We start from the raw sequence: 27,521 nt of genomic DNA on the forward strand, positions 1-27,521 counted from the left end.
CTTTTGGATTTTCTTTTATATGAAAGTATATTTATCCCTACAAGGAATTTGCTATAGTTTAGATTTTAAACCATCCCTCCAAAGTCCATATGTTTAAGGCTTGGCTCCCAAAGTGGTTCTATTGGGAAATGTGCAAACTTTAGGAGGTGGGATAGTGCTTAGGTCTTTGGAAATGTATCCTTGAAGGAGACTGTGGGCTCATAGCTCTCTCTCCTCTTCCTCTTCTACTTCCTGGTTCAGTATTTTTGTTCCACTGCACACTCAGTACTATTACCACCAAACATCTCTAAAGTCCTAGGTCTGTCTCATGTTAGATTTGCACATATAGACTGAGCCAAACAAACAAAGCACCCACCAACTTTTATCTTTAAAGTCCTTTACTCTAGACATGTTGTTAAGGTGATGGAAAAGGTAACATACAAGTAGATAGTATCACATTTACACATGAGAAATTCCACACAAGAGTAGCATGAGTGTGGAGGACACATTATCCAAATACAGAAGGACAAAAGAGAAGTCTTAGTGAGACTGGATCCACTGGTCTTGCGTGGGATTCATTCGCCTCTGGTCTCTGCTTCCCTTTTACACCTCTCTCCTTGAATTAATTTAACTCCCTTGGTCTTTTTTTGGTGCAGACAGAGATGTTCAGTTACTTTTTGCCTTTTAGGCTTTTATCTCAGAAGTAGGAAGATGATGATCAAGATTAATAAATGATTTTCCTAATAGGGTTTTCAATCTTCCTCCGCTGGTCAAGGTAATGCTGTTTTATTGATATTTGTAAGTCTGTATCTTTCATTCAAAGTAGTTTTATGTTTGAAGAATCATTTTATTCTCATGAGTACCAGATATCAAAAGCTGTAGCTTGTATCTAAAAATTTGAGGATTGAAATTCCTTCTTAAAGAAACACATTGACCCAATTGTCATGAGCTGACCTTAGACTTCTTGACTTGCAGTTAAAATATTTTCCATTTGTACTGGTCTTTATTGTTATCTTGATAAGCATACAGTCAAGTGGAGAGAAGGAACCTCATTTCCAAGATCAGATTGACCTGAGGTCAAGTCTTTAAGAGATTACCTTGATTGATAATTGATGTAGAGAATCAAGACCACTGTGGGTAACACCAACCATAGGCAGGTGGACCTGAACCATGTTAGAAAGATATCTGAGCATGAGCTAAGAGAGAAATTCAACAAGTTACATTCTTTCTGCTTGATTTCCTGTCATGACTTTCCTCTATGATAAATTAGGACCTGGGAGTGTAAAATAAAATAAACTCTCTTTCTCCTAGTTGCTTTTGTCAGGGTGTTTTTTTTCATAGCAATAGAACATCAAAATAGAACATTATTTTAGTAAACTGAAGCCATTGTATGTAAATAAATGAGGTGGTGAGAGAGTGGTTGTAGACTGTGAAACTAGATCAAGAGGGACCATGAAGGGCTGAAGATGTTGGGTAAGGAAGGGAGGAGAGCACGCTGGGCACATGCGGAAGCTGGAAGGTAAAAAAAGGAGGGATGGCTAGAGGAAGAAGGGCCAAGAGAAATAACTAGAGTAAAAATTGTTTGAAAAATGTGGTAACAAAATTCAATAGTTGTATATTAATAGAAATAAATGAGGGTACCTCTGAGGGAGTAGGCAGGAACCAGAGTTCTCTGTGGGTCTGGGTGTGAGTCTGGGACCTCTGAAGTAGTAGAAATGAGTCAGGACTTCTTTAGGTTCAGGCTTGAGTCTGGGACCTCTGAGGGAGTAGACCAGAGCAAGAAATCTTTGCAGGACCTGACCCAAGACAGGGACTTCTGTAGGAGCAGGCCCAGACCAGGGACATCTATGAAAATAGGTCTGAGGCAGTGACCTAAGCCAGAGCGGGCCTGAGACAGTGAACTTCACAGGAACAGGTACAAGGGAGCAATTGCTCAGGGAGTAGGTGGAAACCAGAGACCTCTACAGGTAAGAGCACAAGTCTGGAACCTCCCAGGTAGTAGGCCTGAGCCAGGATCTCTGCAGAACCAGGAGCAGATACAAGGGAGCCACCTCTACAGGAGCAAGCCTGAATTAAAGGCCTCTGCCATATTGGACATGAATTACTGACTTCCGAGGTAGCAGACCCAAGCCAGCAACATCCACTGGTGCAGGTCTGATCGAGGGACCTTCTCCAGAGCAGGCCCAAGGCAGCAACTTCAGCAGAAAGAGCCTCATGCAAGCAATTTCCGTGGGAGAGGTCCCGAACTACCCCTGGTATTGCATAGCAAACCCTAGGAGTGCTGTGAGGCCTCTAGGAACACAGTGACCAACGGGATGACTGGAACCATGGCCCTGACAGCACCATGAGGAACAACCATCTAAGCCTTGAATCTACTGGCACCTGGAAGACTGATCACCAGAGTCATAGACAGCCCCAACTACACCTATCAGAGGAATGGATGGGTAGACAAGGTAATAACACATGCAACACTACAAAGAGTAACACGGCACGAATAAAAATTAGTAGCCCTACAACAGCAAAACTTGAACAACCAAATATAGATGAAAGAGAAGAAAATGACCTAAAAAATAACTTTAGGAGAATGTTTGAGGCCTGTCGCGCACCGTGCCCCCTTGTCTGCGCTCTGCGCGCTGGCACCCAGTTTGGGAGCTTCGGGCAGAGAGACAGCGACACGGGTCATCCTTGAATTCCCCAAGAATGCCCCCTTTATTGTGTTCAGGGCAGATTATATAGAGATAGCTAAGCCCCAGCCAAACCCACCAGAAACCACTCTCATCAGGAACCCATGAGGAACTCCTGAAGGTCTCGTGTTCAGAGCAGCTGTAGGCACTCAGATCAGGGGATTACAAGAAATTCAGGATCTGGGATCTCACTGCTCCCAACAGAGGCCTTTAAGGATGAAATGAAAAATTCCCTCAAAGAAATGGAGAAAAAGACAAACGAAATATTGGAAGACATCAACAAATCCCATAAAGAAAATCAAGGAAAAGCAATCAAACATATGAAAAAGAAAAACTATTCAAGACTTGAAAACTGAAATAGAGACAATAAAAAACACAAGCTGAGGGAATTATAGAAGCAGAAACCATGAGAAGACAATCAGGAACTACAAATGCAAAAATAAACAGCAGAATACAAGAGATGAAAGAGAGAATCTCAAGCGCTAAAGATCCATTAGAGGAAGTATACTCGTCAGTCAAAGAAAACATTAAATCTAACAAAACCTTAACACAAAATATCCAGGAAATATGGGACACCATAAAAAGACCAAACGTAAGAATAATAGGTATAGAAGAAGGTGAAGAAGTCCAACTCAAAAGAACAGAAAATATATTTAATAAAATCATAGAAAACTTTCCTAACCTAAAGAAGATAGTCTTATGAAGATACAAGAAGCTACAGAACACCAAATAGACTGAATAAAATAGACTGAATAAAAAAGTTCCCTTACCACATAATAATCAAAACACGAAACATACAGAATAAAGAAAGAAGAGCTGCAAAGAAAAAGGCCAAGTAACATATAAAGGCAGACCTATCAGAATTACACCCGACTTCTCAATGGAAACAATGAAAGCCAGAAGGTCCTGGTCAAAAGTTATACAGACATTAAAAGACCATGGATGCCAGCACAGATTACTATACCCACCAAAACTTTCAATTACCATAGAAGGACAAAACAAGATATTCTGTGACAGAACCAGATTTAACCAATACCTAGCCACAAACCTAGCCCTACACAAAGTATTAGAAGAAAAACTCCAACCCAAGGAAGTTTTTACATTAACAAAAACACAGAAAATAGATACTCTCACAGCAACAAATCCCAAAGAAGGGAAAAACACACAAAATAACATCACCAACAATGAAATTAATAGTAAAGTAAAGAATAACCATGCTATAATCTATAGGCCCAGAGAAGCGAAGTAGCAAAGAGGGAGGACTCAAGGGTGAGGGAAACTTGGATCTCTCTGGGAAGGGGAAATATAATAGATGAGGATGGACTGGGGTAGCTAGGGATGGGACAGGAGGGACCAGTGGTAGATTGGAGGGGACAGTAAGAAAAGAGATGACTGGAAAAGGGGGGGAGTTATTTTCATATGAAGTAAAAACCTAGTGCAGTGGAAACTCCCAAGAACCTGTAAGGGTGACTCTTGCTATGACTCCTAGCAATAAGGGATACATAGCCTAAATCAGCCATCTCCTTTAACCAGACTTCCAGTGAAGGGATTGGAACACCAACCCAGCAACATAATCTTCAACCTACAGTTTGTCCTACCTACAAGATGTGCTAGGGTAAAGGTGGCACAGAGATTGTGGGAGTGGCCAAGCAACATGAGAGGAACCCCATACCTGACACTGCCTAGAAGGCCAGGACCTAGATGATGAATAGACCAGAGACCTAGGATAGAACCAAAAATGATTCACTAGAAGGTCAATGTCATGATGCTTAATGATATTCTGTTATACTCATAGATTGATGCCTGCCCAATTGTCATCAGAGAGGCTTCATCCAGCAGCTGATGGAAGTAGATGCAGAGAACCACAGTCAAACATTAGGTGGAGCTCAGGAAATCCTGTGGAAGAAGGGAAAGAAAGATCCAGAGGGGTCAAGGACACCACAAGAAAACCCACAGAATCAACTAACCTAGGCTCCTAGAACCTCACAAAGACTGAACTGTCCATCATGGCACTAACCTAGGCCCTTTGCATATATGTTACAATTGTGTAGTTTGGCCTTCTTATGGGATTCCAAACAGTGGAAGTGGAAGCTGTCTCTGTCTCTGTTGCCTACTTTTGGAACCCCCTTTCCTCCTACTGTATTAATCCTCCAGCCTTAATAGGAAAGATGTCTAGTCTTGTTGCAATTGGATATGCAACATATTTGGCTGATATCCCTGGGAATCCTGTCCTTTTCTGAAGGGAAAGGAGAAGAACTGGGAGGGGATGATGGAGGGGAAACCGGTCAGGATGCAATATTGGAGAGAAGAACAAATTTAAAAATTAATTTAAAAATTCTACTATGAGTGGGGGTGAAGCTGACAAGCCTCAACCTCTAGCTGAGGGCCTATTGGCCATTGATAACTGCTGAGTGAAGGGGGGTCCATTATGCCAGTGGTCATATTTGCCTATGACCACTAGTATGTTCCTCTTCCCCCAATAGATTTCCCACACTCATACGCATTTAGACACCACTGATTTGACTCAGTGGGATAAAAAAAATGGCTAAAAAATTTTGATGTGAAGTTAGGAGGAAAATGTGTTGTTTGTTCCTTTGGAGTGTTAAGCGGGTGGGGATAGGTATGATCATGATATGTTGTATACATTTATGACCCTTTCAAGGAATAAATGATATTAAGTTAATCAAGAAAAGAATAATATGACAGATTAATATTTAGTATGAATGATTAATATTTAATATTCAGTAGATCGGTTAATAGACTAATACAACTAGAGAGAGAACTAGTGAAAAGATATGACCTAGGATGCAACAAGCAGATGTGAAGTCATGATAAACAAAGAGACACAGACAACAGAATGTAAAGCAACCAGCACTGATTAAAAATGACAATAACATCAAAATGAATAGGGACCTTGTAGTTTCACAGTGTAAAATAAATTTAAAGACATTCACAGGAAAGGAAGTTGGATGACTATTAAATAATAAACATATTGAATTTTTCTCACAATATATCAATTACTAAGTACTTCCTCCATGCCAGCCCTATGTTATCTATATGTATGACACTATCTTAAAGCCCCCCATCTTAGTCACTGTTCTATTGCTTTGATGAAACACCAGGACCAAGGTTAACAGTTATAAAAGAAAGCATTTAATTGGGGGTCTGCTTACAGTTCCAGAGGTTTAGTCCAATATTCTCATGGGAGGTGCACGGTGGCAAATAGGCAGGCATGGAACTGGAGAGGTAGCTGAGAGTTACATCTTGACTACTGGGAGAGAGAGAGAGAGAGAGAGAGAGAGAGAGAGAGAGAGAGAGAGACAGAGAGAGACAGAGACAGACAGAGAGAGGTTATTGAGCGGGGATACCGCCCAGGAAAGTCTGAGGTCATCTCCTTCATATCTTCACAAATGAATCATGAATGCAGATCTAAACTACTGGGAATTACTACCAGCAATAACATGAATTAACTTACCCAATCATCCACTAAACCTCAGGCCCACATAAGAGCTATCCAAAGAGTTCTCAGTAAATATACAGCTGAATGGATCTTGGACCACACTGCATCTTTATTGAGTGGCTGGAAATTCGTGGTCTTTATCCTTTCCTGTTTACTCCCTGGGTATTTTAAAATCATATTCTCATTTGAATATATTCTTTTTCAGCTAGGTCATGAAGACATTTTATCTAGAATAACATAAAATTAAGCAAAAACGGACCCAACATAGTACTGTAATGTTCTGAGCTTTTTTTTATATGGTTCTATACCTGAAAACTCATGCAGAAAATGTCATACATGCTCCAGAAAGCCCCAGAAAGTGTCACTGTCTTAAGCTGGTTATGGCTATAGGTTAGCATGAGGTTCCTTTTTACAAAGACAAGATGTATCAATATTGGAAGACAATTTTAAAATATATAATTCTGGACTTGTACAAACCAGTAATTAGTAACTGTGAAGTGTTGTGTGTAGAATTTGACCTTTAAATGGGTTACATAGCCTTTAAAAGAATTTGTTTCCTAATTTCTCTTTTGACTGGCAGAATGGTTTTTTTTTTTCCTCAGTGACAAATCTTTATTTGTTGAGATTATTCCACGATCACTCATTTTATAAATATAAGGAAGAACTCTGGTTTTTTGGAAGGTACATAGGAAGAATTAAAAGATTAATGTAATTAAAGAAAGATGGAGGTCCTACATTACTTTATACTTGAATAAATTATGTTTTACTTAAAGGACTGAGACATTTAATGATAAAAAATTATTGGAGTAGTATTTCACATGATGCCACCAGATGGCGGTAAAGAGTTAAAGTTCTATTTATATGTACCATTTTTCAGTGGGTTAGGTTAATCACTTTAGAAAAAGATGAACTGTTTTCTTATGTATTTTACCTAAATAATAGATTTTTTAGCTATACTATAAGTTGTATTACTAAGTCACTAAGGAGAATATTGTCACCATATTATAGACGAAGACACTGAAACTAAGAAACCTTAACATCTGGAACCTTTGGAGCTAAGAGTTTCCCAGAAATGTATTTGGAAATTTTCAGAGATATTTTCCTTTTTCTACTATGTGAACCATATATTTGGCCATATAACCCACCTCGCTTGTAATCTGCCCACAAGAAATGAAAACATAGGTCCACACCTAAATACAGTATTTATAGAAGTTCTATTTATAATATCCCAAACAACCTAAATGCCCATCAACTTAGAAATGTCTGACCAGAGGATTATTTGAATAAATAAAATATGGAGCACTGGGCAGCAAGTAGAGGCAGCTTCTTCCACATACACAATTATCAGACCATAGGTACAATGACAGTGGGATGTAAGAAAACTTGAAGGGCAAAAAGCTTCAGTGGTCATTGTTTTAAAGATGGAAAATGTTTAAACTACAGAAGCATGAGGCTTGGGGTGGAAGTGTAGATTAAGAACATAGTAGCTGTCTAACAAAATTCACAACATGAATTTGCGGGGAGTCACAAAGTCCCACCCTCAGTTGAAGAATTTATGGGCGATTTGTAATTAATGGCTAGTGGGAAAAAGAGTTTTCTTCAGGGACAAAGTCACTGAATTCTACCCATGCTCCAGTAAATGTTCCTATACTAATGCACAGAGACCCTATCAGACTCAGTGAGTCAGAAAAAAAAAAACACATGAAATTGGTTAGAAAAAGTAGTGGAGGAAGGGAAGAATTGAAGGGAAGTATATGAAGGGCAGATTTGGCCAAATTTTGTGCTTAATGTATTAATATAACCATGTATTAAGTTCCCAACAACAGCAAAAATACAGTGGTTGAAAAAAAAGAGGATCTCAAAAAAATTGGCATATTATGATGCTTTGGTGTTGAAGATTTCATAAAATGACATTTAGAGCCACACTGATGAGCCAAGTGCTAAAACTTTATAGATGAGATGGCCAGGCCTAATCTTGCCTCACATATGAGTTGTCCCCTGGAGAAATTCCAGGAGATTTTGCTCCTTAATGTAGGATGTAGAGAAACCCTGCCTCTTCATTTTTGTGTTTGTGTTTATTTGCAACATGGCTGTTATTAGAGACGCTGAAGCAATCTTAGACTCATTAAAGAGATAAACACCATGGAGAAGGCATCTCAAAACTCTGACATGCGGAACTGGTAAAGAACTCTTGTGTGAAAGAACCCTTACAGCTTCTCAGGAGCGGCTCAGGTGTTTTCTGGAGCCTTCTTACCCATGCTTGTGAATTAGAGGATGAAGGTTAGTGAAAGAAGCATGAATAGAGGTGTTGGTGTTATTCAAATATCTCCATCCTTCAACACGGGATAGCCTGGCATGAGAAAAGCTAAGAGCTTTTAACAATGGATAATCTTGATCTATGCTAGTAAGTGGGGGTGATTATATAATTAATCACAAGTCCCAAGAACAACTGCTTAAAAATTTCATAATTTTCTCTTCATTTAAATTGGCTCAAAAGCCTAAGGGACATCGTTAAAAGTTTAGAGCGTTGCATATCAGGGGAATATAGATTTGCTTACACTTATCTGGTCTTAATGAGAAATGGCCCAATTAAGATTTGGTATTCACTTCCTCCCTTGCTCACCAGTAGAGCTATAAAAAAGTCTAACTCTCTGTGGACAGCTTCTTTAAGTTACAAGAATAGGGACCCCTGGGGAGCATGAGCAATGAAACAGTTTTAGGCGAGAACTTCCCTTCTCAGAGATGAAGACTGTTATTTCAAATGAGCATCCCCCAGGAGCCTAAACTTGCACACATGGTTGCAGGTCCTGTGGTTCCTGATACTTACACCCATGAGTAATGAGGCTGCTAGATCGTGAGTTGTAGAGCTGGCCTCAGAGGAGGGGAAGGAATTGTGATATCCAGTTCCCCAGGAATGTATCACTTGCTGCAGCTAATAATTTCTAGGAAACTAGAATGAATTGTGGCCAAAAAGGATCTTTTGTTCAGATATCTGATACTGACAGCCATTTTAGGCAAGGATGACTTCAAACTGGCCTGTCATGAGGTTGGTGATGTCACGGTACAGATGGTCCATGCAGTCTTCCGACTCACTCCATCTGCTCACCATCCTCCAGAACAGTCTCTGAGTCATCTCTTTTTCCTCTTGCATTTAGACAATAGATATGCCTTTGAGTTTCTATTTTGGTAATGCCTCAAATTTAAGCACTTAGCATATAACAGAAGCTCTCTTATGTGTTTTATGTACATCAGGTCATTTAACGTATACAGTAGGCTCCACAAGATAAACACAATTGTTCTCCTTTTTCATATAAGAAATTTGAGGTTTAGTAGATCAAGTCACTGACTGGGTCTTATGATTGAAATGTGATAGAATCTATACTCCACTTCCCCAGACTCCGTGGTCCATGTTTCTCATCACTGTTTCATTAATTCTCTGTAACTAGGAAAGGGAATCATTGTGATAAGAGTTAGCATCTGATCTTTAAGGTATCCCCAGGCCTGCATTACTCTGCAAGGCAGAGTCAAGGAGAAATAGGGATGCCTTTTCCATAGACCTTCTGTAGACAAGAAGAAAGATAGGTGTGTGCAGAAGTCTCAGAAGTCTTCTCCGTACCCACAAGATGACCTTACAGTAGAAAGGAAATACATACAAAATATTCCATCCAGCTTATAGCATATTTAGGAGCGAGCAGTGCTTACAGCAGTGACCATTCCCACATCCTTAAGAATTTACTTACTAGGGAGCTAGAGAAACTCTCCAAATTCTGCTAAAAGTTTTTGGGCATAGCATAATGGGAAATCCAGAAGTCGTTCAGGAATGACACATTGGATTAAAGATGGCATAAAGATGCAGGGTTCTCTATATTGTTCTAATCTTCTGAGCTTGTTTAAAACAAGCTTCTTACTGTAAAGTAGGTAGGAATAGATAGGGCCCATTGTGGACTAATTCTTTGAGTTTACTTTTTCCTGAATGTTTTAGCCTTGTGACGTATGACTATCCAACCTACCTTAGGAGATGGACCTTTCAGGTGGACCTTTTGTTTTCACAATATTTTAAAATATAACATATATCAGCTGTCCTCTTTAGCGTAGTTGTACACAGCATTATTACTAGATATTAACAAGCATCTTTTTCTTCAACATAGGCCAGCAATGACAGACCAATATAAATATTCCCTCAAGCCGAATATAATCATCCTCTAGGCTTACTGGGGTGGCTTATAGGAGTATGAGCAAATCAAAGGCAACTGGACTACTAGAAAGCCTACCCCAGGGTAGGGGATGACTCATAAAAGCTGTATCCTTGGGGTCTGAGTATGACCGGCTAGAAGCCTGGCTGGTGGGGAAGTATCTTCTCTTTAGCAATTATTTGATGTTTTTATAATTTTGAGAAGGGTCCTTACAAATCATGTAAGCTTTGGAAGCATCCTGACTTTCATTTTAATTCACTTTCTGAGTCTTGGGATCTTCCCTTTCTCTCCAAGAAGGTTTCAATTTGGATTAAATGGCTAAAAAATATTCCACACCTTTTGAAGTGGGATTCCCCTCTGTATGCTGTGAGTATGTTTTATTACCATTGGTTAATAAAGAATCTGCTCTGGGCCTATGGTAGTGCAGAATAGGGCAAGGCAGGAATTCCAAGCAGAGATAGAGGAGAAAAGAAGGTGGAGTCAGGGAGATGCCATGTAGCTTCTGAAGGATACAGACACCCCAGAACCTTACTGTTTTTACATTGGCTTTTCCTGGGAATTTAGAAATATATACAACTATTCTTTTTGGGACCACTAATTTCTCTGGAGTTATTAACTTTAATATAACAAGTATGAAGTACATGCCAAGAAAGCTATTATTATAAAATATGGTGATTTTATAATTTATAAAAAGTTAGGGGTGCTGGATTATAATTGTTAGTATTATTGATCTCAGAAAGAAAAATAGAAGAAAGAGAGGGAAAGGAGGAGAAGAGGGAGGAAGAAGACACCAGAATTATGAACAGGTGCTAAATTCAAAGTTGCCATTCAGGCATTTCCCAATACCATATTAATAGGAGACTTGGTTTTAATGTCTACACAAAGCTGAAAAAATACAGATTTAAGTAGGCTTATGAACAAGGCTAAGCACCCTACAAGCCATATATATCAAATGAATGGCTGTATTAGAAATATATATATATATATATATATATATATATATATATGAATGACAGGATAGCAAAGTAGAGGAATCTAAATGTTTTCAACCATAGCTGCTTACCACAGCTCTAGAAGATAGGCTAATACCCTTCTCCCTCAACACACCCATGTCCTAGTATCTGGAGAATTTATTATGATATTGTGTCCTCTCATAATATCAGATGTGACACCTGTGAAATCTCACCAATATGACACAAACATGAACAAAATAATGATGGCACCAACATCAAACTCAATGGAGAAAGTTCTACAACACCTCAATCAAACCAAGAAGTTTAAGCAATTTAGTAAATCTGGGAACAAGAGAGGCAATCATCCCCAAAGGAAAGTATGGCAATTGGTTACCCAGTTCCAGATAGTTAGCCCTGAAATCATACATACAAGCAACATTATGTGAATGTAATAGGTTATATTTAGGAATATGTAACAATTGATGAAAAAGCAGGTCATGAATTTGAAGGAGAGCAGAGAGGAGTATGTGGGAGGGTTTAAAGGGAGAAAAAGGAAGAGAGAAATGTTGTAAGTAAAATACAATTTCAAAATTAGCAACAAAACAAAATATGAGTTTATAGTATGCATCTCCATGCAAAATATACACAAATTCACAAAGCTCTACCATAGATCTTTTGATTTTAATGAAAATAATCCCCACAGGCTCATACATTAGAATTCTTGTTCCCTAGTTGGTGGCACTGTTTGGGAAAGATTAGGAGGTATGGACATTGTTGGAGGAGGTGTGTCAAGAGGTAGCCTTTGAGGAATTTTAGATAGTCTTTGAGGAAGTCTTTCAAAAGCCTCATACCAATCACAGTTTCTTTCTCTCCCTCATACTTGTGAACTCAGATACTGCTCCAATAGCATACCTGCCTATCTACTGTTATATTCTCTTCAATGATGGTCATAGACTCTAACCCTCTAAAACTACAAGTTCTAAATAAACACTTTTGTTCTATAAGTTGCTTTTGTCATGATATCTTATCATAGCAAGAGAAAAATAACTAAGCCAAGTCTCCACATTGAGCCATCAATGGGACCAGGGAGAAAATAAACGTCTATTCTCTAATCATAGACTACAAAGAACTTTCATGATGAAATTCTTTAATGTGAATTATAACAAAGACTAAACACATTTAAAAAAGATATTGTTATGACCTTGACCCAGGAGTTAGACAACATGAGCTTGCTTACTGTTCTACCCAATGTTTCACTGGGACTTCTTGGTGTCCTATGCTTTTGATCATAGATATGGGCCCTAGCCTACTCTCCCTCTCATCTATCTCCTCCTGAGGATGATGTAGCAGCCTGTATACACTTTTAGGAACCTGTATTGTAGCCCCAGCTCCTGTCACATGTATACACTTTTAGGGACCTGCACTGTAGCCCCAGCTCCTGTCACCAAGGGACAACCTGTAGAAACTGGTTATCTCACCACAGACTTCTGGAGAGTAGAAGCATAAAGAATCTTCTAGTCTAACAAAAAGTTTGCTCCTGGACTCAGAAGTTGCACCAACACATAGTTGATCAGGGAACACTTAGGACACCATCTTTGTACATGAACACAGAATTACCCCAAGAGTGAACCACAAGTGACATTCAGTTTGTTCACAACCTGACAAAATTGGTGTAGCAGCAAAGATGCAAACACTCACTCATCAAAGATGAGATGAGATATCTTCATCAAGAAATACCACTGTTGACCTAACACAAGATATCTAAGTCCCATCACAAACAACATGAATAATTTAAGTAATATCTCATACAGAAATTAGTATACAGTCCAGAATGAAGACAAAGGAGACAGGTGGAGTTAAAAAAACAGTTATCAAGTTGTAAAAGTAGAATTTAATACATTATTACTTTTTTTTTGCAAATTTTTATTAGTTCTTTGAGAGTTTTGAGTTTCATACAATGTGTTTTGATCATATTCTTTTTAGAAGAAATTCAAATGGCCAAAGACATTTAAGGAATGACTCAACATCATTGGGGAAATGCAAATCAAAATGACTCTGAGATACCATTTTATAGTTGTCTAAATGCCTAAGATCAAAACCGCTGATGACAGCTTATGCTGGAGAGGATGTGGAGTAAGGGGAACACTCCTCCATTGCTGGTGGGAGCAGACTGATCCAGCCACTTTGGAAATCAGTAAGGTGGCTTCTCAGAAAATTGGGAATCAATCTATCTCAAGTTCCAACAATACCACTCTTGGGCATACACCTAAAGAATGTACAACGTACCACAAGGAAACTTGTTCAACTATGTTTATAACAGCAGTTTTTGTAACAGCCAGAACCTGTAAACAGCCTATGTGCCCCTCAACTGAAGAATGAACAAAGAAAATGTACATTTACACAGTGGAGTATTACTCAGCTATAAAAAACAATGGCTTCATGAAATTTCTAGGCAAATGGATGGAACTAGAAAATATCATTCTGAGTGAGGTAACCCAGGCCCAGAAAGATAAACATGCTAGGTACTCACTCATAAATGGATATTTGGAGTAAAGTATAGGATAACCAACTTACGCAGAGAGGCTAGATAACAAGGAGAGCCCAAAATGGAATGCATGGATTTCCCTGGGAAGGGGAAATAGAAGATATCTCCTGAGTAAACAGGGGACGAGGGAGGGAGGATGGAGGGATGGGGACTTGAGGGAGCTTGTTTGGAAGGTTAGGTCTGGGAGGTGGGTTAGAGGTGGAATGGAGGGGGAGAGAAATAAAAGAGATGTCTTGACGGGGGGGGCATTTTGGGATTATGGAGAAACTTGGCAACAGCGAAACCCCAGAAATCCACAACAATATCCTCAGCTAAGATTCCTAGCAATAGTGAAGTGGGTGCCTGAACTGACCATCTACTATTAATAGACTAAGGACTACCCTAATTGTCCAGTAACTAATGAAGGCAGATGCAAAGGTGCACAGTCAAGCACTGGGCTGAGATCTGGGAGTCTTGCTGAAGAAAGGGAGGGGGTATTGTACAAGCCATGCTGGTCATGACAGGTGAGCATACAGAGACAGTTGATCTGAGCTCATGGACCCTAAACCAATAGTTGGGGAGCCTCCATAGGACCAACATGGGTACTCTGCATGTGCGTGGCAGTTGTGTAGCTTGGTCTTTTTGTAGGGCTCCTAGCAGTGAGATCTGAACCTGTCTCTGCTGCTTAGCTGGTTTTGGGGAACCTGTTCCCTTGCTGGATAACATTGCCCTGTCTTCAGGCAAGGGAAGGAGATAGGTCTTGCCTTAACTTGATGTGCCATGCTTTGTTGGGTTCGTGGGAGGCCTGCTCCTTTCTGAATGGAGACACGGAGGTGGAAGGGAAGGGGATAGATGGGAAGTGTGTGTGGGGGAACTGGGAGGGGAAACTGTGGTTGGTATGTAAAGTAAATGAAAAAAAATGTTATTTAAATAAAATAAAATAAAAAACCAAAAAATAAATACAGTCAACTTACCAAGGGCTACACAGTCTTAGAGAAAATTGTCCTTTTCTTTCTTGTTGATAAGAACATCCAATTGCTCCCCAGCTATTGGTGGGACTGTATGGCCAACTCCCCTTCTCATGCTGGAGTTTAGTTTGACTTGGACTTGCATAGGTTTTATGCATGCAGTCACAAGCACCATGAGTTCTTATGTGCAGCTGCCTGCTGTGTCCAGAAATTGTTTCCATGTAGTTATTCATCACCTCTGACTCTTCTGCTCCCCCTGTTCCCTCTTCTACAATGCCCCCGAGTCTTGGGAGGAGTGGGGTATATATTCCCTTTTGCACTGAGCATTCTGCAGTCTCTTATTTTATACACCTTAGTTAGTTGTATCCCTCTGTTAATCGCTCTCCACAGACAATGGAAACTTTTTAGATGAGAGCTGAGAGAATGACACATTGATTTAACAGCATAATAATAGCAGGTTATGCCCTAAAGCTTAGACCTGCCTAGTCACAGCCTCTTGGCCTAATAATTGTGCCATGTATGGGTTTCATCTTGTGAAGCAGGACTTGAAATCCAGTCCAAAAGTGGTTGATTACCACTTTTATTTTTATGCCAACATCACACCAATCAGCATGTCTTCCCAGGTCATTGTTGTAGCTAGCAGAGACCACAGCTGGGTGTAACTGGTGGTCATGTGTCTTCCCCAGTTGCTGGCGTAGCATCTTTCATCATTATGAAATTGAGCCAGTGGGGGTGAGCCCTCCACGACTGTACCAGCTTGATTTTTTTTTCCTGTTTGATGACTCAAGTGTGTAGCATCTTCAGGAGTAGGAGCTTACCATCAAGTTCTGGAAGGTAACCAAGAGCAATGACAATAGCCTTTAATATTTGGTGGGGAGAGGTATATAGGATCTCGTTTCCAAAAGTCCAAAAGAAGAAACCTTTCTCGATAGTGGACTTTTTATTTGGTAGCCTCTGCTATCTAGTTGGGCATTGTTGTCCTATTATAGAATAACTCAATTGTTTGTATGTGCGTGTGTGCGTGTGTGCGTGTGTGTGTGTGTGTGTGTGTGTGTTGAGCAGGGGCCATGGAATAATGCTTATTGACTCACTACCCATGTCTTGCTCAGTTTGCATATATCTATATCTATATCTATATCTATATCTATATCTATATCTATATCTATATATGCTTCTACAGTAGTGGGTTTCCATGTCTTCTTTGAAAAGTCTTTAGTGTTCTTTGTTCCTCTCTACATTCTCTCCTCTACACTGTCCTGTGTTCCCCAATGCCAGTTTAACTCTTCCTGTTCCATTATTTTCTTTTAACCCTTTATACTAATTCATTCAATTTCTCCTCACTTGAACACCCTTCCTCATGACTTTTTAGTAATTTCTTGACCTCTATGTATTCCAAATGAAACAGACATATCTGAAAATTCAAAGGTAACATCTACAAATGAGAGAAAATTTGTGACATTTGTCTTTCTGGGCCTGAGTTACCTCACTTAGAATAATTATTTTCAACTCCATCTATTTACTTATACTTTCAATTTTCTAATAATGCATAAATGTCTGTTGTGTAAAGATACAAATTTTTCATGATGCATTCAGCAACTGGTAGACATTGGGCTGTTGTGAGTAGGGCAGTGAACATGGACTTTATCTCTTCTCTAGAGTAGGTTCTGGAATCCTCTGGGTATATGCTCAAGACTGGTATAGTTAGGTCTTATAATAGAGACATTTTTAGCCTTTTGAGGAAGTTTCACAATGATTTTCATGGTGGTTGCACCACTTTGCATTCCCAGCAGCAGTGAACAAATAGTCCTTGACCCCACATCTGCACCAACATCTGTCATCATTTGTGGATCTCAGTCATTCTGATTAAGTTAAAAGGAAATTTCAGTAAAATTTAACTTCAATTAAATTAGCTTCAAATTTCATTTTTCTGATAGATAAGAATACTTAACAGTTTAAAGTGTTTCTCGGCTATTTATATTTCATCTTTTGAGAAATCTGTGTTTAATTTGTGCCCCACATTTTAACTGAGATGTTTAATTGCCCTAGTTAGCTTCCTATTCCTGTGATAAACACCATGACCAAAAGCATTTTGTGAAGGAAAGTGTTTATTTTTTTTAATCTTAATTTACTTTTTAAAAAAACTATCTTTTCTCATGTCACATGCCAGATCTATTTCCCACACCTTTCCCTCCTCCTGCTCCCTTCACCTTCCAGCCCTCTTACTCTCCTTCCCCCGCCCCCAACCATTCACTCCTCAGAAAGGGTAAGCCTTTACATAGGGAATCAACAGAGTCTAGCACATTGCTTTGAGGCAGGACCAAGGCCCTCCCCTATATCTAGGCTGAGTAATGTATTCCTCCAGAGAGAATGGGTTCCAAAAGCTAGAACAAACATTAGGGAGTCTCACTGCAGGTGACCTCACAGTCTGCTCCAGCCATATGACTATCACTCACATTCAGAGGGTCTAGTTTGATCATATGCTGGTTCTCTCGCTGTCAGGCCAGAGTCGAAATGCTTCCATTAGCTCAGGTAAGCTGTTTCAGTGGGTATCCCCATCACAGCTTTGACCTCTTTGCTTGTATTCTCACTCCTCCCTCTCTTCGACTGACTTTGGGAGCTCATCCCAATGGTCTGCTGTGGTTCTCTGCATCTGCGTCCATCAGTTTCTGGATGTAGGTTCTGTGATGATGTTTAAGATAGTCATCAATCTGACTACAGAGTAAGGCCAGTTCAGACACCCTCTCTACTATTGCTTAAGGTCTTAGATAGGGTCATCTTTGTGGATTCCTGGGAATTTCTCAAGTGCTAAGTTTTTTTGCTCCCTCAATCAAGATATCTCATTCCTTTTTCTTTGTCTTTGTCTTCCCCCCATCTCGACCATCCCATTCCTTCTAGTTCCCCCTCTTCTCTTTTTCCCTCCCATCCTCCTTCTCCTTCCTCCCACAGGCTTCAAATTTTCTCAGGAGAGCTTGCCTACTTCTCTTTTCCAGAGGGATCTATGTATGTTTCTCTTAAGGGTTTCCTTGTTATTAACTTCTCTGGGGTCATGGGCTATAGGCTTGCTATCCTTTGCTTCACAGCTAGTATTCCCCTATGAGTGTGTACATACCATGCTCATTTTTCTGTGTCTGGGTTACCTCACTCAGGATGTTTTTTTCTAGTTCTATCCATTTGCATGCAAATTTCCTTTTTTGTGTTTTTTATTGATTTTATTGAGCTATACATTTTCTCTGATCTCTTCCTCTCCCATCCCCTTCGTCCCTCTCCCATTGTCCCCACACTCCCAATTTACTCAGGAGATTTTGTCTTTTTCTACTTCCCATGTAGATTAGATCCATGTATGTCTCTCTTAGCATCCTCTTTGTTGTCTAGGTTCTCTGGGATTGTGATTTGTTTGTTAGTTTTATTTGCTTTATGTCTAAAAATCACTTATGAGTGAGTACATATGATATTTGTTTTTCTGGGTCTGGGCTACCTTACTTAATATGATGTTTCCTAGCTCCATCCATTTGCCTGCAAATTTCAAGATGTCATTATTTTTTCTGCTGTGTAGTATTCCATTATGTAAATGTACCTCATTTTCCTTATCCATTCTTTGGTCGAGGGGCATTTAGGTTGTTTCCAGATTCTGGCTATGACAAACAATGCTGATATGAACATAGTTGAGCACATGTCCTTGTGGCACAATTGAGCATCCTTTGGGTATATACCCAAAAGTGGTATTGCTGGGTTTTGAGGAAGGTTGTTTCCTAAATTTCTGAGAAATTGCCATACTGACATCCAAAGGGGCTATACCAGCTTGCACTCCCACCAGCAAAGCAGGAGTGCTACCTTTATCCCACAACCTCGTCAGAATAAGTTGTCATCAGTGTTTTTGATCTTGGCCATTCTTACAAGTATAATATGGGAGCTCGGTGTTGTTTTGATTTGCATTTCTCTGATGGCTAAGGATATTGAGCATTTCTTTAAGAGTCTTTCAGTCATTTTAGATTCCTCTGTTGAGAATTTTCTGTTTAGCTCTGTACTCCATTTTTTATTCGATTATTTGTTCTTTTGATGACCAGTTTCTTAAGTTCTTTGTATATTTTGGAGATCAATCCTCTCTCTGATGTGGGGTTGGTGAAGATAATCTTACCAAAAGAAATCTACATATTCAATGCAGTGCTCATCAAAACTCCCAGAAAATTCTTCACAGACCTCAAAAGAACAGTACTCAACTTCACATGGAAAAGCAAAAAACCCAGGATAGCCAAAACAATCCTGTACAATAAAGGAACTTCTGGAGGTATCTCAATCCCTGACTTCAAACTCTACTACAGAGCTACAGTACTGAAAACAGCCTTGTATTGTCATAAAAACAGACAGGAGGATCAATGGAACCAAATCAAAGACCCAGATATTAATCCACACACCTACAAACACCTGATTTTTGATAAAGAAGCCAAAAAAAATCAAATGGTAAAAAGAAAGCATATTTAACAAATGGTTAAATGGGAGGGAACAAGAGGAAAGGAGAACTAGATATCAATAGGTAGAAGAATGAAAATAGACCCATATCTATCACCATGCACAAAACATCGTAGCTTGATTTCCAGTTTTTTGATCCAAACAGATCAAAGGCCTCAACATAAAGCCAGCCACACTGAACCTCATAGAAGAGAAAGTGGGAAGTACACTTGAATGCATTGGCACAGGAGACCACTTCCTAAATATAACCCCAGCAGCACAGACATTGAGAGAAACAATTAATAAATGGGATCTTCTGAAACTGAAAAGCTTCTGTAAAGCAAAGGACACAGTCAACAAGACAAAACGACAGCATGCAAATCCAAGATGTCATTTTTTTTTTTAACCACTGAGTAGTATTCTATTCTGTAAATGTATCACATTTTCTGTATCCATTCTTCAGCTGAGGGATACCTAGTTGTCTCCAGGCCCTGGCTATTACAAATAATGCTGTTATGAACATAGTTGAACAAATGTCCTTGTTGAGCATCCTTTGGGTATATGCCCAAGAGTCTTATTGCTGGGTACTGAGGTAGGTTGATTCCCAGTTTTTTGAGAAACCACCATATTGATTTCCAGAGTGGTTGTACAAGTTTGCATTCCCACCAAAAATGGAGGAGTGTTCCCCTTACTCCACTTCCTCTCCAGCAAAAGCTATTATTGGAATTTTGATGTCTCATTTCTTGAGTTCTTTAGATATTTTGGAGATCAGTCCTCTGTCCGATATAGCGTTGGTGAATATCTTTTCCCACTCAGTAGGCTATCTTTTTGTCTTATTGATTATGTCCTTTACAGAAGCTTCTCTGTTTCAGAAGGTCCCATTTATTTATTGTTGCTCTCAGTATCTGTGTTACTGGTATTATATTTAAGAAGTGGTCTTTCACTTGTTTGGTCTATTTTATCACAGATATTTTAGGTTATTTGAGGTTATTGTGAAGGATGGTGTTTGATTTCTTTTTCAGCTTCTTTGTCATTTGCATATAGGAGGGCTACAGATTTTTTTGAGTTGATCTTGTATGCTGTCACAATACTGAAGGTGTTTATCAGCTCTAGGAGTTCCCTTGTAGAATTCTTGGGATCACTTGTGCATACTATCATATCATCTGCGAATAACAAAAGTTTGACTTCCTTTCTAATTTGTATCCCCTTAGTCTTCTTTTGTTGTCTTATTGCTCTAGCTAGAACTTCAAGAACTATGTTGAAGAGATACAAAGAGAGTGGACAGCCTTGTCTTGTTACTGACTTTAGTGGAATCGCTTTGAGTTTCTCTCCATTTAATTAGATATTGGCTGTTGGCTTGCTGTATATTGCTTTTAGTATGTTTACATATGTTCCTTGTATCCCTGAACTCATCAAGACCTATATCATAAAGGGGTACTGGATTTAGTCAAATGCTTTTGCAACATCTAATGAGATGATCATATTTTTTTCATTTTATTTATGTAGTGGATTAAATTGACAGATTTTCATATATTAAACCATTCCTGCATTTCTGGAACGCAGCCGACTTGATCATGGTGGATGATTTTGTTGATGTGTTCTTGGATATGATTTGCGAGTATTTTATTGAGTATTTTTGCATCAATGTTCATGAGGGAGATTGGTCTGTAATTCTCTTTCTTAGTTGAGTCTTTATGTGGTTTTGGTATAAGGGAAACTGTTGCCTCATAGAAAGAGTTTGGCTATGTTCCCTCTGTTCCTATTACATGGAACAATTTGAGGAGTATAGGTATTAGCTCTTCTTTGAAGTTCTGGTAGAGTTCTGTGCTAAAATCATCAGGCCCTGAACTTTTTTTGGTTGGAGGCTTTTGATGACAGCTTTTATTTCTTTGTAGATCTATTTAAATTGTTAACCTGGTCTTGATTTAATTTTAGTATGTGTTACCTACCCAGAAAATTGTCCATTTCTTTTATATTTTCCAATTTTGTGGAGTACAGGTTTTTCTATATGACCTAATGATTCTCTGGATTTCCTCCTTGTCTGTTGTTATGCCCCCTTTTTTATTTCTGATTTTGTCAATTTGTATGTTCTCTCTCTGCCTTTTGAATATTTTGGATAAGGATTTGTCAATTTGTTGATTTTCCCAAAGAACCAGTTCTTTGTTTCATTGATTCTTTGTATTATTTTCTTTGTTTCTATTTTATTGGTTTCAGCCCTCAGTTTGATTATTTCCTATCATCTACTCCTCTTGGGTGAGTCTGATTCTTCTTTATTTCTAGAACTTTCAGGTGTGCTTTTCAGCTGCTAGTTTGAGATTTCTCCACTTTCTTTGTGTAGATACTTACGGCTATGAACTTTCTTCTTACCACTGCTTTTATAGGTTTGGGTACTTTGTGCCTTCATTTTCATTGAATTCTAGGAAGTCTTTAATTTCATTCTTTATTTCTTCCTTGACTCAGGGGTGATTTAATTGAACACTGTTCAATTGCTATGTGTTTGTAGGTTTTCTACAATTAGTGTTGTTGTTGAATTCTAACTTTATACCATGGTGATCTGATAAGATACAGAAGGCTAGTCCATTTTTTGGTATCTGTTGAAGTTTGCTTTGTTACTGAGAATGTGGTCAATTTTAGAGAAGGTTCCATGAAGGGTTGAGAGGAAGGTATATTCTTTTGTGTTTGGGGGAAATGTTCTATAGATGTCTGTTAAGTCCATTTGGGTTATGACATCTGTTAGTTCTCTTATTTCTCTGTTAAGTTTCTGGCTGGTTTACCAGTGGGGAGAGTGGGGTGTTGAAGTCTCCTCCTATTTGTGTGGAGTTTGATGTGTGATTGAAGCTTTAGTAATGATTTTTTTATTACATATGTTGGTGCTCTTGTGTTTGGGGCATAAATGTTCAAAACAGAGATTTCATCTCAATGGAGTTTTTTCTGTAATGAGTAATCATCTTTTCTGATTGATTTTAGTTTGAAGTCTATTTTGTTAGCAATTAGTGCAGCTACACCTGCTTGTTTCTTGGGTCCATTTTATTAGAAAATCTTTTTTCATCTCTTTACTCTGAGGCAATGTCTGTTTTTGAGGTTGAGGTGTGTTTCTTGTGTACAGCAGAAGGATTGATTCTGCTTTCATATTCATTCTGTTAGCCTGTGTCTTTTTATAGATGAATTGAGCCCACTGATATTAAGAGATATCAATGACCAGTGATTATTAATTCCTATTATTTTTGGTGGTAGTATTTGTGTATTTCCATTCTTTGTGGTTTGCTGATGTGAGGTTGTCTGTTGTCTGTGCTTTTTAGTGTGTGTGCAGTTAGCTTTCTTGGTTTGGAGTTTTCTTCCTAGTACTTTCTTTAAGTTTGTGCTTGTGAATAGGTGCTTAAATTTGGTTTTGTCATGGAATATCTTGTTTTTTAATCAATGCTGATTAAAAGCTTTCCTGGGTATAATAGTCTGGGCTTGCATCCATATTCTCTTAGTGTCTGCAGCTTATCTATCCAGGACCTTCGGGCTTTCATGGTTTCCATTGAGATGTTGGGTATAATTGTGATAAATCTGCCTTTATATGTTACTTGGCCTTTTTCTTTTGCAGCTCTTTTTTTTATAATTTTTTTTATTAAGAAAAGAAGAAAAAAACATAAACAAAAAACAAGTTTCCACCTCCTCCCAGCCTCCCATTTCCCTCCCCCTCCTCCCACCCTTCTACCCCTCCCCCCACTCCTCTCCCCCTCCCTCTCCAGTCCACAGAGCAGTCCGGGTTCCCTGTCCTGTGGTAAGTCCTAGGTCCTCCCCCCCTCCGTCCATATCTAGGAAGGTGAACATCCAAACTGGCTAGGCTTCCACAAAGCCAGCACATTAAGTAGGATCAAAACCCCGTGCCATTGTCCTTGGCATCTCATCAGCCCTCATTGTTCGCCATGTTCAGAGAGTCCGGTTTTATCCCATGCTTTTTCGGTCACAGTCCAGCTGGCCTTGGTGAGCTCCCAGTAGATCAGCTCCACTGTCTCAGTGGGTGGGTGCACCCCTCGTGGTCCCGACTTCTTTGCTCATGTTCTCCCTCCTTCTGCTCCTCATTGGGACCTTGGGAGTTCAGTCCAGTGCTCCTGTGTGGGTCTCTGTCTCTATCTCTATCCATCACCAGATGAAGGTTCTATGATGATATGCAAGATATTCGTCAGTATTGCTCTAGGATAGGGTCATTTCAGGTTCCCAATCCTCAGCTGCCCAAGGAACTAACTGGGAACCTCATCTTGGGCACTTGGGAGCCCCTCTAGGGTCAAATCTCTTGCTCACCCTAAAGTGGTTCCCTTAACTAAGAATTGTGGTTCCGTGCTCCCCTATCCACCTTTCCTTTATCCCAATTCTCCCGATTCCCCAAGTCCCCCCTCCTTCACTTCTACCTTTTCTCTCCCCATCTCCCCTTACCCCCATCCCACCCCACCCCCACGATCCTAATTTTCTCCCCGGCAATTTGGTCTACTTCCCTTAGCCAAGAGGATAACTATATGTTTTTCCTTGGGTTCCCCTTCTTACTTAGCTTCTTTAGGTTCACCTATTGTAGACTCCGTGGCCCTAATTTATGGCTAGAAACCAATTATGGGCGAGTACATCCCATGTTCATCTTTTTGGGTCTGGGACACCTCACTCAGGATAGTGTTTTCTATTTCCATCCATTTGCCTGCAAAATTCGAGAAGTCATTGTTTTTTACCGCAGCGTAGTACTCTAGCGTGTATATATTCCATACTTTCTTCATCCATTCTTCCATTGAAGGGCATCTAGGTTGTTTCCAGGTTCTGGCTATTACAAATAATACTGCTATGAACATAGTTGAACAAATGCTTTTGTCATATGATAGAGCATCTCTTGGGTATATTCCCAGGAGTGGTATTGCTGGGTCCAGGGGTAAGTTGATCCCGAATTTCCTGAGAAACCGAAACACTGACTTCCACAGTGGTTGCACAAGAATGCATTCCCACCAGCAATGGATGAGGGTACCCGTTCCTCCACAGCCTCTCCAACAAAGGTTATCCTTGGTGTTTTTGACTTTAGCCATTCTGACAGGTGTAAGATGATATCTCAAAGTTGTTTTGATTTGCATTTCCCTGATTGCTAAGGAAGTTGAGCACGACTTTAAGTGTCTTTTGGCCATTTGAACTTCCTCTGCTGAGAATTCTCTGTTCAGTTCAGTGCCCCATTTTTTAATTGGGTTAATTAGCATTTTAAAGTCTAGTTTCTTGAGTTCTTTATATATTTTGGAGATCAGACCTTTGTCTGTTGTGGGGTTGGTGAAGATCTTCTCCCAGTCAGTAGGTTGCCTTTGTGTCTTATTGACTATGTCCTTTGCTTTACAGAAGCTTCTCAGTTTAAGTAGGTCCCATTTATTCAATGTTGCCCTTAATGTCTGTGCTTCTGGGGTTATACATAGGAAGCGATCTCCTGTGCCAAGCTCCTGTAGGGTACTTCCCACTTTCTCTTCTATCAGGTTCAGTGTGTTCGGGCTGATATTGAGGTCTTTAATCCATTTGGACTTGAGTTTTGTGCACGGTGATAGATAAGGGTCTATTTTCATTCTTCTACAGGATGACATCCAGTTGTGCCAGCACCATTTGTTGAAGATGCTTTCTTTCTTCCACTGTATACTTTTAGCTCCTTTATCGAAAATCAGGTGTTCATAGGTTTGTGGGATAAAATCCGGGTCTTCTATACGATTCCATTGGTCGACTTCTCTGTTTTTATGCCAGTACCACACTGTTTTCATTACTGTAGCTCTGTAATAGAGTTTGAAGTCAGGGATGGTAATGCCTCCAGAAGATCCTTTATTGTATAGGATTGTTTTGGCTATCCTGGGTTTTTTGTTTTTCCATATAAAGTTGATTATTGTCCTCTCCAGATCTGTGAAGAATTTTGATGGGATCTTGATGGGGATTGCATTGAATCTACAAATAGCCTTTGGTAGAATTGCCATTTTTACTATGTTGATCCTCCCAATCCAAGAGCAAGGTAGGTCTTCCATTTTTTGGTATCCTCTTCAATTTCTTTCTTCAATGCCTTAAAGTTCTTGTCAAATAGATCTTTCACTTCCTTGGTTAGATGTACCCCAAGATATTTTATGCTGTTTTTTTTTATTACTTTATTAATAATTGTTTCCACCTCCTCCCAGCCTCCCATTTCCCTCCCCCTCCTCCCACCCTTCTACCCCTCCCCCCACTCCTCTCCCCCTCCCTCTCCAGTCCACAGAGCAGTCCAGGTTCCCTGCCCTGTGGTAAGTCCTAGGTCCTCCCCCCTCCGTCCATATCTAGGAAGGTGAACATCCAAACTGGCTAGGCTTCCACAAAGCCAGCACATTAAGTAGGATCAAAACCCCGTGCCATTGTCCTTGGCGTCTCATTAGCCCTCATTGTTCGCCATGTTCAGAGAGTCCGGTTTTATCCCATGCTTTTTCGGTCACAGTCCAGCTGGCCTTGGTGAGCTCCCAGTAGATCAGCTCCACTGTCTCAGTGGGTGGGTGCACGCCTCGTGGTCCCGACTTCTTTGCTCATGTTCTCCCTCCTTCTGCTCCTCATTGGGACCTTGGGAGCTCAGTCCAGTGCTCCAGTGTGGGTCTCTGTCTCTGTCTCCATCCATCACCAGATGAAGGTTCTATGATGATATGCAAGATATTCGTCAGTATTGCTCTCGGATAGGGTCATTTCAGGTTCCCAATCCTCAGCTACCCAAGGAACTAACTGGGAACCTCATCTTGGGCACTTGGGAGCCCCTCTAGGGTCAAATCTCTTGCTCACCCTAAAGTGGTTCCCTTAACTAAGAATTGTGGTTCCGTGCTCCCCTATCCACCTTTCCTTTATCCCAATTCTCCTGATTCCCCAAATCCCCCCTCCTTCCCTTCTACCTTTTCTCTCCCCATCTCCCCTTACCCCCATCCCACCCCACCCCCACGATCCTAATTTTCTCCCCGGCAATTTGGTCTACTTCCCTTAGCCAAGAGGATAACTATATGTTTTTCCTTCGGTTCACCTTCTTACTTAGCTTCTTTAGGTTCACCTTTTGTAGACTCCGTGGCCCTAATTTATGGCTAGAAACCAATTATGAGCGAGTACATCCCATGTTCATCTTTTTGGGTCTGGGACACCTCACTCAGGATAGTGTTTTCTATTTCCATCCATTTGCCTGCAAAATTCGAGAAGTCATTGTTTTTTACCGCAGCGTAGTACTCTAGCGTGTATATATTCCATACTTTCTTCATCCATTCTTCCATTGAAGGGCATCTAGGTTGTTTCCAGGTTCTGGCTATTACAAATAATACTGCTATGAACATAGTTGAACAAATGCTTTTGTCATATGATAGAGCATCTCTTGGGTATATTCCCAGGAGTGGTATTGCTGGGTCCAGGGGTAAGTTGATCCCGAATTTCCTGAGAAACCGAAACACTGACTTCCAGAGTGGTTGCACAAGATGGCATTCCCACCAGCAATGGATGAGGGTACCCGTTCCTCCACAGCCTCTCCAGCAAAGGTTATCCTTGGTGTTTTTGACTTTAGCCATTCTGACAGGTGTAAGATGATATCTCAAAGTTGTTTTGATTTGCATTTCCCTGATTGCTAAGGAAATTGAGCATGACCTTAAGTGTCTTTTGGCCATTTGAACTTCCTCTGCTGAGAATTCTCTGTTCAGTTCAGTGCCCCATTTTTTAATTGGGTTAATTAGCATTTTAAAGTCTAGTTTCTTGAGTTCTTTATATATTTTGGAGATCAGACCTTTGTCTGTTGTGGGGTTGGTGAAGATCTTCTCCCAATCAGTAGGTTGCCTTTGTGTCTTATTGACTATGTCCTTTGCTTTACAGAAGCTACTCAGTTTAAGTAGGTCCCATTTATTCAATGTTGCCCTTAATGTCTGTGCTTCTGGGGTTATACATAGGAAGCGATCTCCTGTGCCCAGCTCCTGTAGGGTACTTCCCACTTTCTCTTCTATCAGGTTCAGTGTGTTCGGGCTGATATTGAGGTCTTTAATCCATTTGGACTTGAGTTTTGTGCACGGTGATAGATAAGGGTCTATTTTCATTCTTCTACAAGATGACATCCAGTTGTGCCAGCACCATTTGTTGAAGATGCTTTCTTTCTTCCATTTTATACTTTAAGCTCCTTTATCGAAAATCAGGTGTTCATAGGTTTGTGGGATAAAATCCGGGTCTTCTATACGATTCCATTGGTCGACTTCTCTGTTTTTATGCCAGTACCACACTGTTTTCATTACTGTAGCTCTGTAATAGAGTTTGAAGTCAGGGATGGTAATGCCTCCAGAAGATCCTTTATTGTATA

Source organism: Microtus oregoni, unplaced genomic scaffold (assembly GCF_018167655.1).
Source record: "Microtus oregoni isolate MIOR12 unplaced genomic scaffold, Mior012 000000F_ref0000247, whole genome shotgun sequence".
NCBI lineage: Eukaryota > Metazoa > Chordata > Mammalia > Rodentia > Cricetidae > Microtus > Microtus oregoni.